Source organism: Nomascus leucogenys, chromosome 5 (assembly GCF_006542625.1).
Source record: "Nomascus leucogenys isolate Asia chromosome 5, Asia_NLE_v1, whole genome shotgun sequence".
Classification (NCBI taxonomy): domain Eukaryota; kingdom Metazoa; phylum Chordata; class Mammalia; order Primates; family Hylobatidae; genus Nomascus; species Nomascus leucogenys.
In genome coordinates, this window is record NC_044385.1 from 101,358,550 (window position 1) to 101,375,009 (window position 16,460).

General features: G+C 38.1%; 1 protein-coding gene and 1 non-coding gene across 6 annotated transcripts in view; one reads left to right on the top strand and one right to left on the bottom strand.

The window, feature by feature from the left end:
- LMO7 (LIM domain 7) overlaps nt 1-16,460 on the top strand; it is a 234,520-nt gene that overhangs the window by 36,605 nt on the left and 181,455 nt on the right. The gene's annotated exons all lie outside the window — the stretch shown is intronic.
- LOC115835238 lies at nt 15,463-15,569 on the bottom strand. Its single transcript, XR_004030231.1, has one exon. It is a non-coding gene; the product is annotated as a U6 spliceosomal RNA (small nuclear RNA).

Sequence of the window (16,460 nt, forward strand, 5' to 3'; positions counted from 1 at the left end):
CTCTCTAATTTGTTTTTCTCCTGCTGTACCAGTATCACTATTTTTTATTGGCTTTGTGGTGTGTCAGATAGGTAGGGTATCTTCAGTTTTTCAAAATTGGTTTAGCTATTTATAAATCTGTATTTTTCCATACAAGCTTTAGAATTAGTTTGAATTTTTTTCAAATAATCCAGCTAGTATTTGATTAAAATTTGTTGAAATTTCAGATCAGTTTGGGGAGAATCAACATCTTTCAATGTTTTAGCCCATCTGTGAACAGAGCATATTTCTTTATTTTCCAATTCTTCTTTAATATTCCTTTAATATATTTTAAAAAATTATGACTAAAGTTCTTATTGATCAGATTAAATCTAGGAACTTCATAGTTTTTGCTACAGCTCTGAATGGTATCTTATTCAACTATATCTTATTTTATTTATTTTTTTTTTTTGAGATGGAATCTCGCTCTGTCGCCCACGCTGGAGTGCAGTGGCACGATCTCGGCTTACTGCAAGCTCCACCTCCTGGCTTCACACCATTCTCCTTCCTCAGCCTCCCGAGTAGCTGGGACTACAGGCGCCTGTCACCACGCCCAGCTAATTTTTTTTTGTATTTTTAGTAGAGATGGGGTTTCACTGTGTTAGCCAGGATGGTCTCAATCTCCTGACCTCGTGATCCTCCTGCCTCGGCCTTGGAAAGTGCTGGGATTACAGGTGTGAGCAACCACACCCAGCCTTCAACTATATCTTCTAATTGGTTAGTGTAGAAAAACGCTATTGAGAAGTTTTTCTATTCAGGAACTCAACTCTTATTAATTCTTAAGAGTTGATTTTTCTTCTCTCTAGATGATCAAATCATCTGTAAATAATCAGAGTTTTATCTCTTTCCTTCCACTCTCTCATTATTTTTCTCTTATTACCTTGGTCAGCATCTTCAGCATTATGTGGTATCTTTGACTTGGTTCTATCTTAATAGGAATGGGTTAAAGGTTTCTCTTTTCTACTTTTCTACTCTATGCTGTAACTTTGATATATGTCTTTAACAAATCAATTTATAGGCACTTTCTTTTATTTCATGTTTTGAGAATATTCATTACAATCGAATATTGAACTATATCACGTGAATTTTTGGCATTTACTAAAAGTATGTGAGTTTTCACCCCAATCCATTAATGTGGTGAAATACAGTGGCAGATGTTATAATATTAAGCTACTCTTGTGTATTAGTCTATTTTCATGCTGCTGATAAAAACATACTCGAGACTGGGAAGAAAAAGAGGTTTAATTGGACTTACAGTTCCACATGGCTGGAGAGGCCTAGAATCATGGTGGGAGGTGAAAGGCACTTCTTACGTGGATGGCAGTGGCAAGAGAAAATGAGGAAGAAGCAAAAGTGGAAACCCCTGATAAATCCATCAGATCTCGTGAGACTTATTCACTATGACGAGAATAGCATGGGAAAGACCGGCCCGCATGATTCAATTGCCTCCCCCTGGGTCCCTCCCACAACACATGGGAATTCTGGGAGATAATAATTCAATTTGAGATTTGGTGGGGACACAGGCAAACCATATCGCCTTGCTTTCTTGGAATAAAAAAAGCAATTTTTGTGATTATGAATTTAAAAAATATTTTATTAGCTTCTGTTATTTGGTATTTTATCTAAGACTTTTTTATATTCTTAAGTGAATTGTCCCTGCACTTTGTCTTTGGGCCTTGGTTAGATCTGGAATCAAGATTTTATTAGCCTCATTAAATGAACTGTGTTGCCTTCTCTCTTACTCTGTCATGTGTAAAAATATTTTAGTCTGGGACATATTTCAGGGCAGTACAGATCAAAACTCCATTCCTTTCTGCATTTATGTTGGCATTTCATATGACTCTAAAAGTCCATTCTAGTTAGATTCTCAAATTTTAGTTAATAGTTCATAATGTTCTTGTAAAACAACTCGGAGTATTCATTTAGAAGATGCTTATTGAACAATTCCTATGTTCTAGATGATGTAGGGGCTAGGGAAATAGCAGCAATCAAATAGAGAAAAGTCTGTGGCCTTGTGAGACTTACTTGCATTTTAGCAAGAGGGATTAAAAAAATACACCTTAGCCGACATTGTATCAGATCTTTGTTTATTGCCCCATTTTACTCTGTATTTATCTTATTGTAGTTTATCCTTTAAAAAATTTTAAAAATTTCACAAAATTCCTATCCAGAGGTATATTTATCTAAGTGATCATTTCAAAGAACCAATTTTGGATTAATTTGCCTTTTTTTGACATGTTTGCAGGGGATGGCATCTCCATTGCATCATTTCTGCCTTTCTCTTTAAATCCTCCTTCTTGTTTCTTAGTTTTCACACTTGCATTTTCCAACTTCTTGATTGGCTAGCTGATGGGGTGCAGTGCTTCTTCAGTGTACAGTGTTATTATACCAGGAGAGCTCACTGCATCTTGCTTTTCTCTCTTCACAGGGTCTTTGTTATTTCTGCTTTGTTTCAGATTCTTCGCTTACCAGAGGCTTGGGGCTTCATGGTCTCAGGAGATTGTAGAGTAGGCCATCTACTGTGTTATCTATGAGTAGAAGGACCTTGGTTCCTAAATATTACTCCATGGGTTTGTCATATTTTCCGTTTTTAGAAACCCGGTCCCTTGAGTCTTTGAGGTTTTGTTTCTGAGCCTCTTCCTGAGTGGTAGAAGAGGTGCCTCATTCCTTGTCATGGGTTTCAGGTAGGGGGTAGGGTTGACTGATAACAGATAACTTTGGCAACAGAATTTGGAACGTAGGTAAGAGAGTATGGACTTGGTTAAATGATGCAAGGCCACAGACATTTTGGCAAATGTGTATTTTCACATTTAATCTTCTCACTGTTCATTTTAGATTACTTATGCTAAGAAGTTTTAATAATTATCTCCAGCAGTAATTCTTCCTTCTACATATTATCTTACTACTTTCTTTGGACCTCTGTTGTATATATTTATCTCCTTTAAAATAGTGATGTTTGCATGGCTTTGTCTCCCATCCTAATGAGAACACTGAAAGGGCTGAGACTGGGTTTTCATCTTTGTGTTTGTAGGGTGTGTATATAGAAGGTGCCAAAGGAAAGTTGAGATGTATTAAGTGAAATATTGTCAAGCCCTACTTTTAGACAGAGAAAGTAGCTTCTTGATATTAGAAAGCCAAGAATAAAATTCACATCTATGAAAATGCTTTGTAGACTGCTTTATGTGACCATGAGCAAGTTACAGAACTTCTCTGTGCTTTAGTTTTCTTTTTGCAAAGTGGCAGTAAAACCTGCTTCAGGGGGTTCAGAGAATGAGAGGAGGCAAGTAAGAAGCTGTTTCAATTGGAGCAATGAGGGAATATGGTCAGATGTGGACACCAGAAGTAAGGAAAAGGGCCAGATTCCAGAAAAAGTAGATAAGTCACCAGGCATGAGTTCCAGCCACTGCTACCTGTTTCTAGTTCCCGTTCCTAATGTCTCAGGCTGAGCACACAGGAGGCATGGAAAATGTCCCCTGCGCCAGTACTGTGACATTTGGAGTGCACCTGCACTGGAAGCAGGTGTTCTTGCCTCCTCCTGTGCTTTATTTTTATGTTATTTGTTTTTTGACAACTTTTTTGAGCTAGTTTGCATGCTGTAAAAGCTTTCCTTCTTTATTAAAGATTCTTAACCATTCTCCCACATTATCATGATTATTTAGGGTTACTTTTTTACAGTGGACTGATATTTTCTTAAATGGTGTGCTTTTCTCTTGCTAGCAATGATAAATTATAAGTGTTTTGTATGTGGAATTTATAACGAGATTCTTATTTATTTGCCATTTTTAATTTTGTTTATACAAGTCATTTGTACTGTTAGGTAAAAAAGTGACAGTTTAACTGAGAGGCTACTCACCCTTAACTCATGACTCACCTTTAGTCATATGTTAAACTTTATAGATCAAGACTTATTTTCTGACAATAGAGCTTCTAATTTTGTTCATTATGTGATACTCAAAATTCTTAATGAAAGCTATGGATTCTTTTATTAAAAAATGAATATAAGCACACATTTTGCACATAATTTCAGTGGTTTCATGAATCCCATGAGTCTTGTTCAATGGAGTAAACGCCTCTGGCTAGGGCAAATGGCATGTCTTTTATACCTTGAAATAAAGTTTGTTTTTGTTTCTGAGACAGAATCTCACTCTGTCACCCAGGCTGGAGTGCAGTGGCATGATTTTGGCTGACTGCAGTTGTGACTTCCCAGAGTCAAGCGATCCTCCCACCTCAGCCTCCAGAGTAGCTGTGGCTACAGGCATGTGCCCCCACACCTGGCTGATTTTTGTATTTTTTGCAGAGACGGGGTCTCACTCTGTTTCCCAGGCTGGTCTTGAACGCCTGAGCTCAAGCAATCTGCCTGCTTAGGCCTCCCAAAGTGTTGGGATTACAGGCGTGAGCCACTGCACCTGGCAAAATTAAGTTTTTTAATGTGCCAAAAGTTTTTCTGTGTGGTCCAACTCACGGAATATTTAGAAGCTGATTATTTAACCAGGATTATAATTTTCAGCTACTTTTTTTGCATCCTCATTTACCTTTACATTCTTGAAGTATTAGATTGTTTTTACAATTACCCTGTGAAGGTCAGTGGGGAGATAATGATTAACTGTGAACGCAGACTGTGTGAGCAAAAATGTTAACTGGCCTGGGATTACATAACTCATGTTGGTGGTTTAGGTCTTATAAAGTACTTTCCTGTGTGTGTTCATCTGATTCTTTCAGAAACCCTCTCTGTTAGGAATGGCAGATGAAATTGTCATTTTACATATGAGGAAATGAAAGCCCACTTAAGGGACTTATATACAGCTTTCAAATGGTGGGGTTGAGGCGAGGGCCTCTAATTTTTAATCCCAATATTACTTATGGATTGAGTATATTTTCCCATGGGACATTGTAGTGGCTAATTAAATGTGTAAGTTTTTTTTTTTACTATAAATCTCTCTCTATATATAAAACTCTATATAAAACATATATATATATATATTCTTTTGGGTTGATTGTTTTTTAGACTTATTTTTATCTAGTCTTTTTTTCTCGAAATTCACTCCATTCTCTTCCCTGTGCGAGGATTTTTTTCTAATGCTCCTGTGATATTTTCTCTCTGCTCTCTAGAGGTGCCTCAGATTTTTAAAAAAAATTTTATATTCTGTAAATAGGATTTTGGAATAGAGAAAGGTGAATGTAAGAAGTATGTCAGTGAATTCTTTTTTCTTTCTTTCTTTTTTTTTTTTTTTGAGACGGAGTCTCGCTCTGTCACCCAGGCTGGAGTGCAGTGGTGCAATCTCGGCTCACTGCAAGCTCTGCCTCCTGGGTTCACGCCATTCTCCTGCGTCAGCCTCCTGAGTAGCTGGGAGTACAGGCGCCTGCCACCACGCTCGGCTAATTTTTTGTATTTTCAGTAGAGACAGGGTTTCGCCGTGTTAGCCAGGATGGTCTGGATCTCCTGACCTTGTGATCCACCCACCTCGGCCTCCTAGAGTGCTGGGATTACAGGCGTGAGCCACCGCACATGGCCATCAGTGAATTCTTAAGTATTGTTTTTAAATCTAAAATGCTTCCTTTTAATCAAGTTCATTAAGAGAATATGGCCACTTCTAAAGTTGGGCTTCTTTTTTTTTAATTTTTAATTTTTTGGGTATATAATAGGTATGTATATATTTATGGGTAACACAAGATTTTTATACAGACATGTAATGTGTAATAATCACATCGGGGTAAATGAGGTATCCATCACTTCAAGCATTTATTCTTTGTGTTACAAACAATCCAATTATACTCTTTCAGTTATTTTAAAATGTACAGTTAAATTATTTTTGACCACAATCACCCTGTTGTCCTAGCAAATACTAGGACTTATTCCTTCTTTTGGTTTTTTTTGTAACCAGTAACTCTCCCCACCTCCCTGTCACCACTCCACTACTCTTCCCAGCCTCTGGTAACCATCCTTCTAACCTCTATCTCAATGAGTTCAATTGTTTTAATTTTTAGCTCCCACAAATATTTATAAAAAATATTAATTTATAAAAATAAACTTTTAGCTTCATGAGAACATGCAGTGTTTGTCTTTCTGTGCCTGGCTTATTTCACTTAACATAATGATCTCCAGTTCCATCCATGTTGTTGCGAATGACAGTGTGTTGTTCTTTTTTATGGCTGAATAGTACTCCATTGTGTGTAAGTACCAATTTTTTTTATCCATTCATCTGCTGATGGACACTTAGGTTGCTTCCAAATCTTGGCTATTGTGAATAGTGCTGTGCTAAATATGTGAGTGCAGATCTCTCTTCAATATCCTGATTTGCTTTCTTTTGTGTATATACCTAAGAGTGGGATTACTGGATCTTAAGGTAGCTCTGTTTTTAGTTTTTTGAGGAACTGCCAAACTGTTCTCCATATTGGTTGTACTGATTTACATTTCCACCAACAGGGTATGAGGGTTTCCTTTTCTTTACATCCTGGCCAGCATTTGTTATTGCCCGTGTTTTGGATAAAAGCCATTTTAACTGGTGTGAGATGATCTCTCCTTGTAGTTTTGTCTTGCAAGTTTGGCTTCTTACTTACTAGAACTACAAAGAAAAGTTTTCTAGTTCTTCAGTTGCACCTTAATATACTTGAACTTCTGGAGATGTTATGTAGATTTTGTATTTATTGATTTCATAATCCCCATCCTTTGTACATTCTGCATAGTATGAAATTAGTGTGATGTAATGTTTCTGTAGCCAACTTGGTATGCCTCATTTATATAATTACTCCTAAGGGGCCTTAAAGGTGGTAAAAATGTGCTTTCTATTACCTAGTTAAAATTAGAATAACAATATTGAGGGTCAGGTGTGTGTATATGTATATAGAATAGAATGTTTTTAGTATTGTTTATTTTTGAGAGAATTATACTAACTGTTTTACAGTTAGTTTTAAATTTGTTCTCTTGATGTTACCCTTGGGTAGAATATCCTATTAGATTTTGTTAGTAATTTTCTTTTTTTTTTTTTTGAGACGGAGTCTCGTAAATCTTTCAGAAAAATTTTGAAGTTTGTGGTGTAAATTTAGAACTAACTGAAGTTCAGAACAAATCTGCTCTGATAGTTTATGCTTTCCTCTTCTTTTTTAAAAAAAGGGTTATTTTCTTTCTATAGTATACTTATGTTTTAAATATATTATGGATGTATTGAAGTACAGTAGTAATTTAGATATTTTTAAAAATGTTTATATGGGAAAAGAATAGATTTACTTTTGTATTCTTGTAAATTATTGGAGTTTTAATCTGAATGGATTAATTGACTTTATCATATTCTAATTCAGAGGAAATTTGTATCTCCCTGGTCTACATTTTTTTTTTTTTTGAGTCAAAGTCTCGCTCTTGTCTCCCAGGCTGGAGTGCAATGGTGCGATCTCAGCTCACTGCAACCTCTGCCTCCTGGGTTCAAGCAACTCTCCTGCCTCAGCCTCCCAAGTAGCTGGGATTACAGGCATCTGCCACCATGCCCAGCTAATTTTTGTATTTTAGTAGAGATGGGGTTTCACCATGTTGGCCAGGCCGGTCTCAAACTCCTGACCTCAGGTGATCTGGCCGCCTTGGCCTCCCAAAGTGCTGGGATTACAAGCGTGAGTCACCACGCCTGGCCTCCCTGCTCTACATTTTATATGTTCTATGGATGTTGAGTGTTGGAGGCCAGAAACCAGAAGTGAATAAATATTACAAGTGTTGCTAGTTACTCAACTAAGTGTATTTTCTATTTAAGATCCTATTTTCTCGGTTATGAAAAGAAATGTTAGAAGATATTCAGAAGAAAAATGATAAACATAAAGTATTAGGATATTCCCCTGAGTAACATCTGTCATAGAATATTCTAATGTTTTTCTGACTTCAGTTGGAGTCAGAGGAAACTTAAAAATTTTTTTTAACCTTATGTTTTTGGTTTTGTTATTTGTGTTGGTATAGACCATGCATGTAACACCAAAATACTTTTTAAAAGTTAGCAATAAATTGGTTTAACCCATTTATGCCTAGTGTTCCATTATTGGAACGTTAAGCTGGTGGGAGTTATTTACAGCCTACTGTTCAACTCATCGCCAAGGTATGATTTTTCACAAAAGTATTTTGCAACCTCTGGCATAAGTGGATTAATTTGGAAGTTGTATGTTACTTTGACTATTCTGTAACTACTCTTTTTCTTGAAAGTGAAGTTCCCCAGTGTCCTAAGTGTTTGTGTCAGGATCTAGAAATAGTAGAAATCTTCCTAACGTGTTCTCATTTCTGCTCTGTTCTGGAATGAGATATTTAGTATCCTTGGTGACCTATGATGGCGTAGTGAGGGTTTTTGGTGCTGCACTGGGAACTTACTGTGTTCCTAAGGCCATTCCAGGCTTCCCCTGAAATGATTCTCCCCTTGTCATATTTGTTCACTGTCCTAGACTGTATTATCAGCAAATGCCTATAGATAATTCCACATAAACAAAAGCTCTTGGGGGCCTTCAACAATTTTTAAAAATATAAAAAGACCCTGAGATTCAAAAGTTTGAGAATTCTCTTGTAAAAGGTTTGGATTTTACCTTGAATGCAGTAGGAAGTCATTGAGTGACTTTTGCAAGAGCATGAGCTAATCAGTCTTCTTAGAGAGCCCAGGTCATCCTCTGAAATGTGAGTTGCCCAGAGGGCAGCCAAACAACTATTGCTGGAATTCAGGAGAGAAATGAGGGCTCAAGTTGCTACTTGTTGGGAGAGATGTGGTGGCTCAAATAGATCTAAAGGAGATAGAATCAGTAGTCCTGGGAGGGTTTGAGTGTGAGAAAAAAAGTCTAGCTTACTCTTAGGGTTTTGATGTCTGAGGCTTGTAGCCAGTGATACTATAAACGGAGTGGACATTTTCTTTTCTTTGAGCAGTGGTTATGTGCCACTGTTTTCCAATGCCATTGTCTCTGATGAGAAGTAACTTGTAATTCAAATCAACGTATTCTGGTATGTAATGTGTCATTTTTCTTTCATTGCTTTTCAGGATTTTCTGGTTATATTTAGTTTTCAGTGGTTTGACTGATTTGCCACATACCATTTTCTTTGCATTTATTCTGCTTGGTATTTGCTGGTCTTCTTGAATCTCTGAATGTGTTTTCCTCAGTTGTGGAGAAAATTTTGGCTATGATTTTATCAAATATTATTTTCTGTCATACTGTTTTCTTTTTCTGGGTCACCGATTGTTATCCAGTAATGTTAGCTATTTTAATGTTTTCCCACAGGTCCCTAAGGTTCACTTTTGTCAACCTCTTATCTTTCTGTTCATTAGATTGAATAATTTCTATTGATCTGTCTTCAGGTTCAATGACTCTTGCTTCTGGTCATCTCTTCAGCTATTAGTCTTATCTGGTGAAATTTTTCATTTTAGCCAGTTTATTTTTCAGTTCTTGGGTTTGGTTCTTATTTTTTGTTCATTTTTTATGGTTTGTATTTCTCTGCTGAGATTTTCTTTCATTATTATCATGATCATATTTTCCTTTCTGTACTTAGATATTGGAATGATAGCTGCTTTGAAATGCTTGCTTGCTAATTAGGATAGCTGGAACATCTTGGAGTCTCTCTTGATTGTCTTTTCTCCTGGAAAGTGGCCACTTTCTCCTGGTTCTTTTATGTCAAGCAATTTGGATTGTATCCTGGACATTATAAATGATAAGTTGTGGAAACTCACAATTGTTACGTTTTGCCAAAAAGTGTTTTTTGTTTGTTTTGTTAAAACAGGCATTTAGGCTGGGCGCAGTGGTTCACACCTGTAATCCCATCATGTTGGGAGGCAAGGTGGCCAGATCACTTGAGGCCAGGAGTTCAAGACCAGCCTGGCCAACATGGTGAAACCCTGTCTCTACTAAAAATACAAAAATGAGCTGGGCATGGTGGTGCACGCCTGTAATCCTAGCTACTTGGGAGGCTGAGGCACAAGAATTGCTTGAACACTGGAGGTGGAGGCTGCAGTGAGCCAAGACTGCGCCGCTACACCCCAGCCTGGGTGATAGAGCGAGACTCTGTCTCAAACAAGCACCAAAAAAACAAAAAACAAAATCAGGCAGTTAATTAACCTGGATTCAAACTGCAAATTCTGTTTTCCTTGTAGTGGTGGCAGTTTAAATCTCAGGTCAGGTCTTTTTGCCTTCACTAGGATGCTTGGAGTAAGCCTGCACCTGTGTTCAGGAGCCATCTAGAAATTTGGGAGTTTTTATACTTTCTGTCTCTAGTTCCGTCTTGCCTGAATTTTCTGCCTTACTTTCCAGTGACTGTGGTTGTCCTGAACTCTGTCCTCTATTTCTGAAGGCAGAGGAGACTGTGAGTTTTCCATGAGAATTTTAGCCACTTAACATGTATAGACCAGGGCCTGTCTTCAGGCAATACATACTAGATGCTCATTTAGTGCAGTTCCTTCTTCCACATGTCAACTTACCTCCAGTAAACACCTGCTTTCAGCTGCTCTCCAGTACCATCAGAATTTTTTTTTTATATACATTAGTCCTAAATTTGTAGTTTTTATCTGCAGAAGTGTTGGTCTAATGGGAGCTACTTCACCATCCCGGAAGTAGAATTGTGATATTGACTTGACATTATGAACTGAGAAAGAGAGATAATAGAAAAACAAGCTGGCTATGTTGGGGACAGGGAGCTAAGGGGGATGAATTGGATTTCCGTCATGTTGAGTGTTTTGTTAGCTAAGGTGGGGATACCACCAAGTGGTAGGTTTTGAAGTAAGAATCGTAGAGGTGAGGTTTGTGCTGGCATTAGAGGTTGCAAACTGCTAAGCGTGCAGATGATGCCTGAGATCATGAGAGCAGATGAGCAGGGAGGAACATTTTGACTGAGAGGATTGGCCTGAATTTATAACCCTGAGGAACAGTCATGTCTAAGAGGTCAGCACAGCAAGGGGAACCCAGGAAAAAGATTCCAAAGTAAGTGCAGTAACCAATAAGAAAAAATTGTTACCAAAACCAGAATAAGTGGTCAGCAGTTCTGAAGCTGGAATCTATTGACCTGATTTTTCCAGGATTATGTTTCAGAGTGTTTCTGAACCCTCTGCATTGTGAGTGTGTGTGTAAGAGAGATTTCTGGGGAGAAGTCTCATAGCCTTCATCGTATTTCCAGAAAACGTTGTGACCTACTAATAGTTAAATGTTGAAATAGATAGTGTCAAATTAAGAGTTCAGAAAAGTGACCCCCACCAAATCTCTATGTTATCTGCAAATTAGGATTCCCTAGTGGCCTAGAGCAATTTCAGAGTGAAGGTGGAAGACAAGTTGGAGTTCACTGAGAAGTAAATCGGAGATGCGAAGGTAGGAGACTATAGAATTCTCTTTCGGGAAGTCTGGGTGATAAGGCGAGGAGAGATTGCATGATAGAGGGGAATAAAATGAAGTGAATAGCATAGCAATGCCCGCCTGGCCTCATCTGTTGCAGGCCACTTGCTATACTATCCCCTTTGTGCTTATGTACTGAGTTGTTTTAGTTGGTGAAAGCTGCTCTGTTGTAAATTCTAGAGGCTCTGTGGGCTGGCAGGCATGCATTCGTAGCTTTTGATTGCAAGAGGTTATGAGCTCTATGAGAATAGGGACTTATTTTTCCCTTTATTTTTGGTGTTATTTCCCTATAGCAGCTTTTATTGTTACTCTGCACATTGTAAAGACTTAATGTGGCTTCAGGATACGGGATAGGTTTCAGGATATGGGATAGGGACATGATCTGGTGGAAACTGTGGTCCCAGTGCCAAGGGTGTAGAGAACATCTCTGGTCCAAGGTTTCCCTTACAGGTATGCCTGCTTATTCTGAGGTCCCTGGAGGGTTTGCAAGTTGCTATAAGCTTCCTAACACTTGCCTTTTATGGGCCCTTATAACAGAGAAAAGCCCTAAACTTTGTGCAGGACTAGTAGGGAACTATGAAATACACACACCTCTCTCCTCCTCCCTGCCTTTTGGCCTCTTTGCTTAATAGGAGAGAAATTCGATTGTTGGGAAGATGCTAGGGTGAATTAGTATGGGAATCGGAAAAGTATGCTGAAGTAGGGGAAGTTCAGATTTTATAGTTCCTGAACACATCCTCATGTCCTTAAAGTTGCAGAACATCTATTGTAGCTCATTCCTATTGTTTCTTTTATTTTCTGCCACTGAGAAGTAGAGTACAGGCATGTATCACTAAATGATGGGGATACCCTTCTGAGAAATGTGTCATATAGGCTATTTTGTCGCTGTGTCACATCATAGAGTGGACTTACACAAACCTAGATGGTGTAGCCTACCAAACACGTAGGCTGTATAGTGTAGCTTATTGCTCCTAGGTGACAAACCTGTGCTGCGTGTTATTGTGTTGAATACTGTAGATAATTGTAACACCGTGGTATTTGTGTATTTAAACATATCTAAACATAGAAAAGGTACAGTAGAAATATGGTATAAAAGATAAGAAATGCTACATTCATATAGGGCACTCACCATGAATGGAGCTTGCAGGACTGGAAGTTGCTCTGGGTGAATCAGTAAGTCAGTGGTGACTAAATGTAAAGGCCTAGGATGTTACTGTACACTGCTGCAGAGTTTATAAACACTGTGTACTTACACTATGCTAGATTTATAAAATAGGATTTTTGTTTTTTCAATAAACTTAGCTCACTGTAACTTTTTTACTTTAATAAAATAACCAATTTTTTAAACTTTTTGACTCTCGTAATGACACTTAAAAACACATTGTGCAGCTGTACAAAAATATTTTCTTTCTCAGTATTCTTATTCTATAACTTCTTTTTCAATGTTTAAAACTTTTTTTTTTTTTTTTACTTTTTAAACTTTTTTGTTAAAAACCAAGACACAAACACCAGGATTAGCCTAGGTCTACACAGGGTCAGGATCATCAATATCACCGTCTTCTACCTCCATGTCTTGTCCCTCTGGAAGGCCCTCGGGACAGTAGCACACATGAAGCTGTCATCTCCTATGACACCAATGCCTTCTTCTGGAATACCTCCTGAGGGATTGGCTTGACGATGTTTTACAGTTAACCTTTTTTTTTTTTTTAATAATTATACTCTAAAACTATGATAAACAGTGTAGTAACATAACTGTTATCATTATCAAATATTGTGTCCTGTACATAACTGTTCATGCTATACATTTATACTACTGGCATCATAGTAGGTTCATTCACACCAGAATCACCACAAACACATAATGCATTGCACTATGATATTGTGATTGCTGCGATATCACTAGACGGAAGATGGGAAATTTTCAGCTCCCTTGTAGTCTCATGCGTCCACCATCATATTTGCAGTCGGTGGTTTTGACCAGAACATCTTTATCTGGCGTGTGATTACTTTTCTGTCTCCCAGTGTCCCCTTCTCTCCCAAGCCAGTTAACAAACCTTCCTGTTCCTTCTAGCCCTCATGAAGCTGCCATTTGTCACTGTGCTACTCATATCAGGTAATGGTAAAAATCCTCGATTAAAGATGAAATGAGAGCTAATTCTCCAACAACATTTATGTCGTACAATAGAAATTTGTTTAAAAAAATGAATCTATAGTTGGTTGAATTTATATTAAAGACATTTTAGATCCTGCCCTTCTCAGGTGCTTTGCCAAGGAGTAAAATATCTCAGGTCACCTCTGGAGCTCAAGTTCCATAGCCAGCCTGTTGCCTGTCTCCCCTTCTATAAAGGCTCTGCATCATCCCGAGTTGTCACTCCTTGGTGAGAAAGTACAGGTCAACCGTGCATAGTAAATAAAAAAAAATCTTCAGAGGGCTTCTGAAGTTTTGAATGCTTTGGATATTCTTCATATTTCGTACATTGCTTAATTTTAAAAAATACAAATGGAAACACAATACGGTCGACCCTCAGCATGCCTGGAGGATTGGCATCAGGACTCCTGCAGATACCACATCCCTGGATGTTCAAGTTCCTTATATAAGATTGTTAAACCTGCAGATACAGAGAGCTGGCTGTATGCACACTCTTGTGTCCCTTGGTTTTGTTACTTGACAGTATAGCTTGACTGTCCTTATATATTGGCACATAAAGTGCTTTGTTAAAAAAAGATTTTTTTTTTTTTTTTTTTTTTTGAGACGGAGTTTCGCTCTTGTTGCCCAGGCTGGAGTGCAATGGCACGATCTCCACTCACCACAACCTCTGCCTCCCGGGTTCAAGCAATTCTGCCTCAGCCTCCTGAGTAGCTGGGATTACAGGCATGTGCCACCATGCCTGACTAAATTTGTATTTTTAGTAGAGACGGGGGTTTCTCCATGTTGGCCAGGCTGGTCTCGAACTCCCGACCTCAGGTGATACAATTGCACTGTATTACATTGTATGGATGAATTAGAATTCATTTAACTTGTCCTCTTTTGCTATTTGCCCTTTTCCCTAATACTTGTAATTATAAGTGATGCTTTGGTTTATAACATTGGGCACAGGTCATTTTGAATGTGTGCGGTTCCAACAGTAGGGTAACTCCTGGCTGCTCAGTTGTTGCTTTGCTACTCTAGATGCTTGGCCATTTTCTACTCCCATCAGCCTCACATGAAAGGCTCTGTTACCCCATTCTTGTTCTGTCCACCAAAGATGAAAATGATATCTCATACTTTTAATTTTATATTTATCTGGTAAGTGAGGTTAATATGTCTAAATATAATTTATGTCTTTTCTGTTAACCCTTTATATTGTCTTCCCCTCTTTTGTAGGAGCTCTTTCCTTATAGAAATTGGCCCTTTGCCTAATAGATGACTTGATGTGTATGTGTGTGTGTCAGTTTGTGTTTTGTTTTCTATGAAAAACTCAAAAACTTTTTATCTAGTTGAGTTTATTTTTTCTTTTTTTTTATTATTATACTTTAGGTTTTAGGGTACATGTGCACAATGTGCAGGTTTGTTACATATGTATCCATGTGCCATGTTGGTTTGCTGCACCCGTTAACTCGTCATTTAGCATTAGGTATATCTCCTAATGCTGTCCCTCCCCCCTCCCCCCATCCCACAACAGTCCCCCGAGTGCGATGTTCCCCTTCCTGTGTCCATGAGTTCTCATTGTTCAATTCCCACCTATGAGTGAGAACATGCGGTGTTTGGTTTTTTGTCCTTGCGATAGTTTACTGAGAATGATGTTTTCCAGTTTCATCCATGTCCCTACAAAGGACATGAACTCATCATTTTTTATGGCTGCATACTATTCCATGGTATATATGTGCCACATTTTCTTAATCCAGTCTATCGTTGTTGGACATTTGGGTTGGTTCCAAGTCTTTGCTATTGTGAATAGTGCCGCAATAAACATACGTGTGCATGTGTCTTTATAGCAGCATGATTTATAGTCCTTTGGGTAAATACCCAGTAATGGGATGGCTGGGTCAAATGGTATTTCTAGTTCTAGATCCCTGAGGAATCGCCACACTGACTTCCACAATGGTTGAACTAGTTTACAGTCCCACCAACAGTGTAAAAGTAAAAATATGGAACGCTTCACGAATTTGCGTGTCATCCTTGCGCAGGGGCCATGCTAATCTTCTCTGTATCATTCCAATTTTAGTATATGTGTTGCCGAAGCGAGCACGAGTTTATTTTTTCTTTTATGATTTCTGGGTTTTGTATTACAAAAATTTTTCTCATTCCTAGAGTACAAAAATTATCCTAGTTTCTTTAGGTTATTTTGTGGATTCCCCTTTCATGCTTTAAAATCATCCATCTATCTGGAATAATTTAAGCATAAGGCATGAGCAATGGATCTATTTTAACCGTTGAGAAGTCTTAGGATTTGTCTTGATAGACAACTACCCAGGTGAATTCACCTTTTTTTCATGATCTACTGGGCAGATACTACAAATCATCTACTTGATACTCTCATTGCTTCCCATCTGAACCTTGACATTTATGAGAATGTTAGTAAATCCAGATGAAAATATGTGTCTTCCCAGACACCCTTGCTGCTTGGGGTGGCCATGTGTCCCAGAGGACTACTGAGTGTAGCTTCCAGGAGAGCTATTGCCTTGCCGGTAAAGAGGGACAGGCTGCTGGCATAACCCTTTAATCTTATCCTTTCTCTCTTTTCCTATTTGGATGAGGGTGTGAGGTGCAGATGTCCGACAACTACCTTGCAACCCTGAGGCAACAAAGCATGCAGATAAAGGCCATTATACTGAGGATGGACCTGGGACCCTGAGGACATTTTGGGACTGGTTTTTAGCTGTGGATTTCTTGCTGCTTAGAACAAAATCATCTTCAAGCCACTTTTAACTAGGTTTTCAATTATTTTCTCACCTTAAGTGTCCATAAAGGATGTACCATCTTTATTATATACTACGTTTATACTGTAATTTAAAAAGTAATTTTTTTCTGATTATGAAGGAAATAATGCTTATTGAGAAAAATCCAGAATTGGCTGAAAAGCATACAGAAAAATAATAGCCACTCATAATCTTGTAACTGTTATAACCAGTTTTGTATG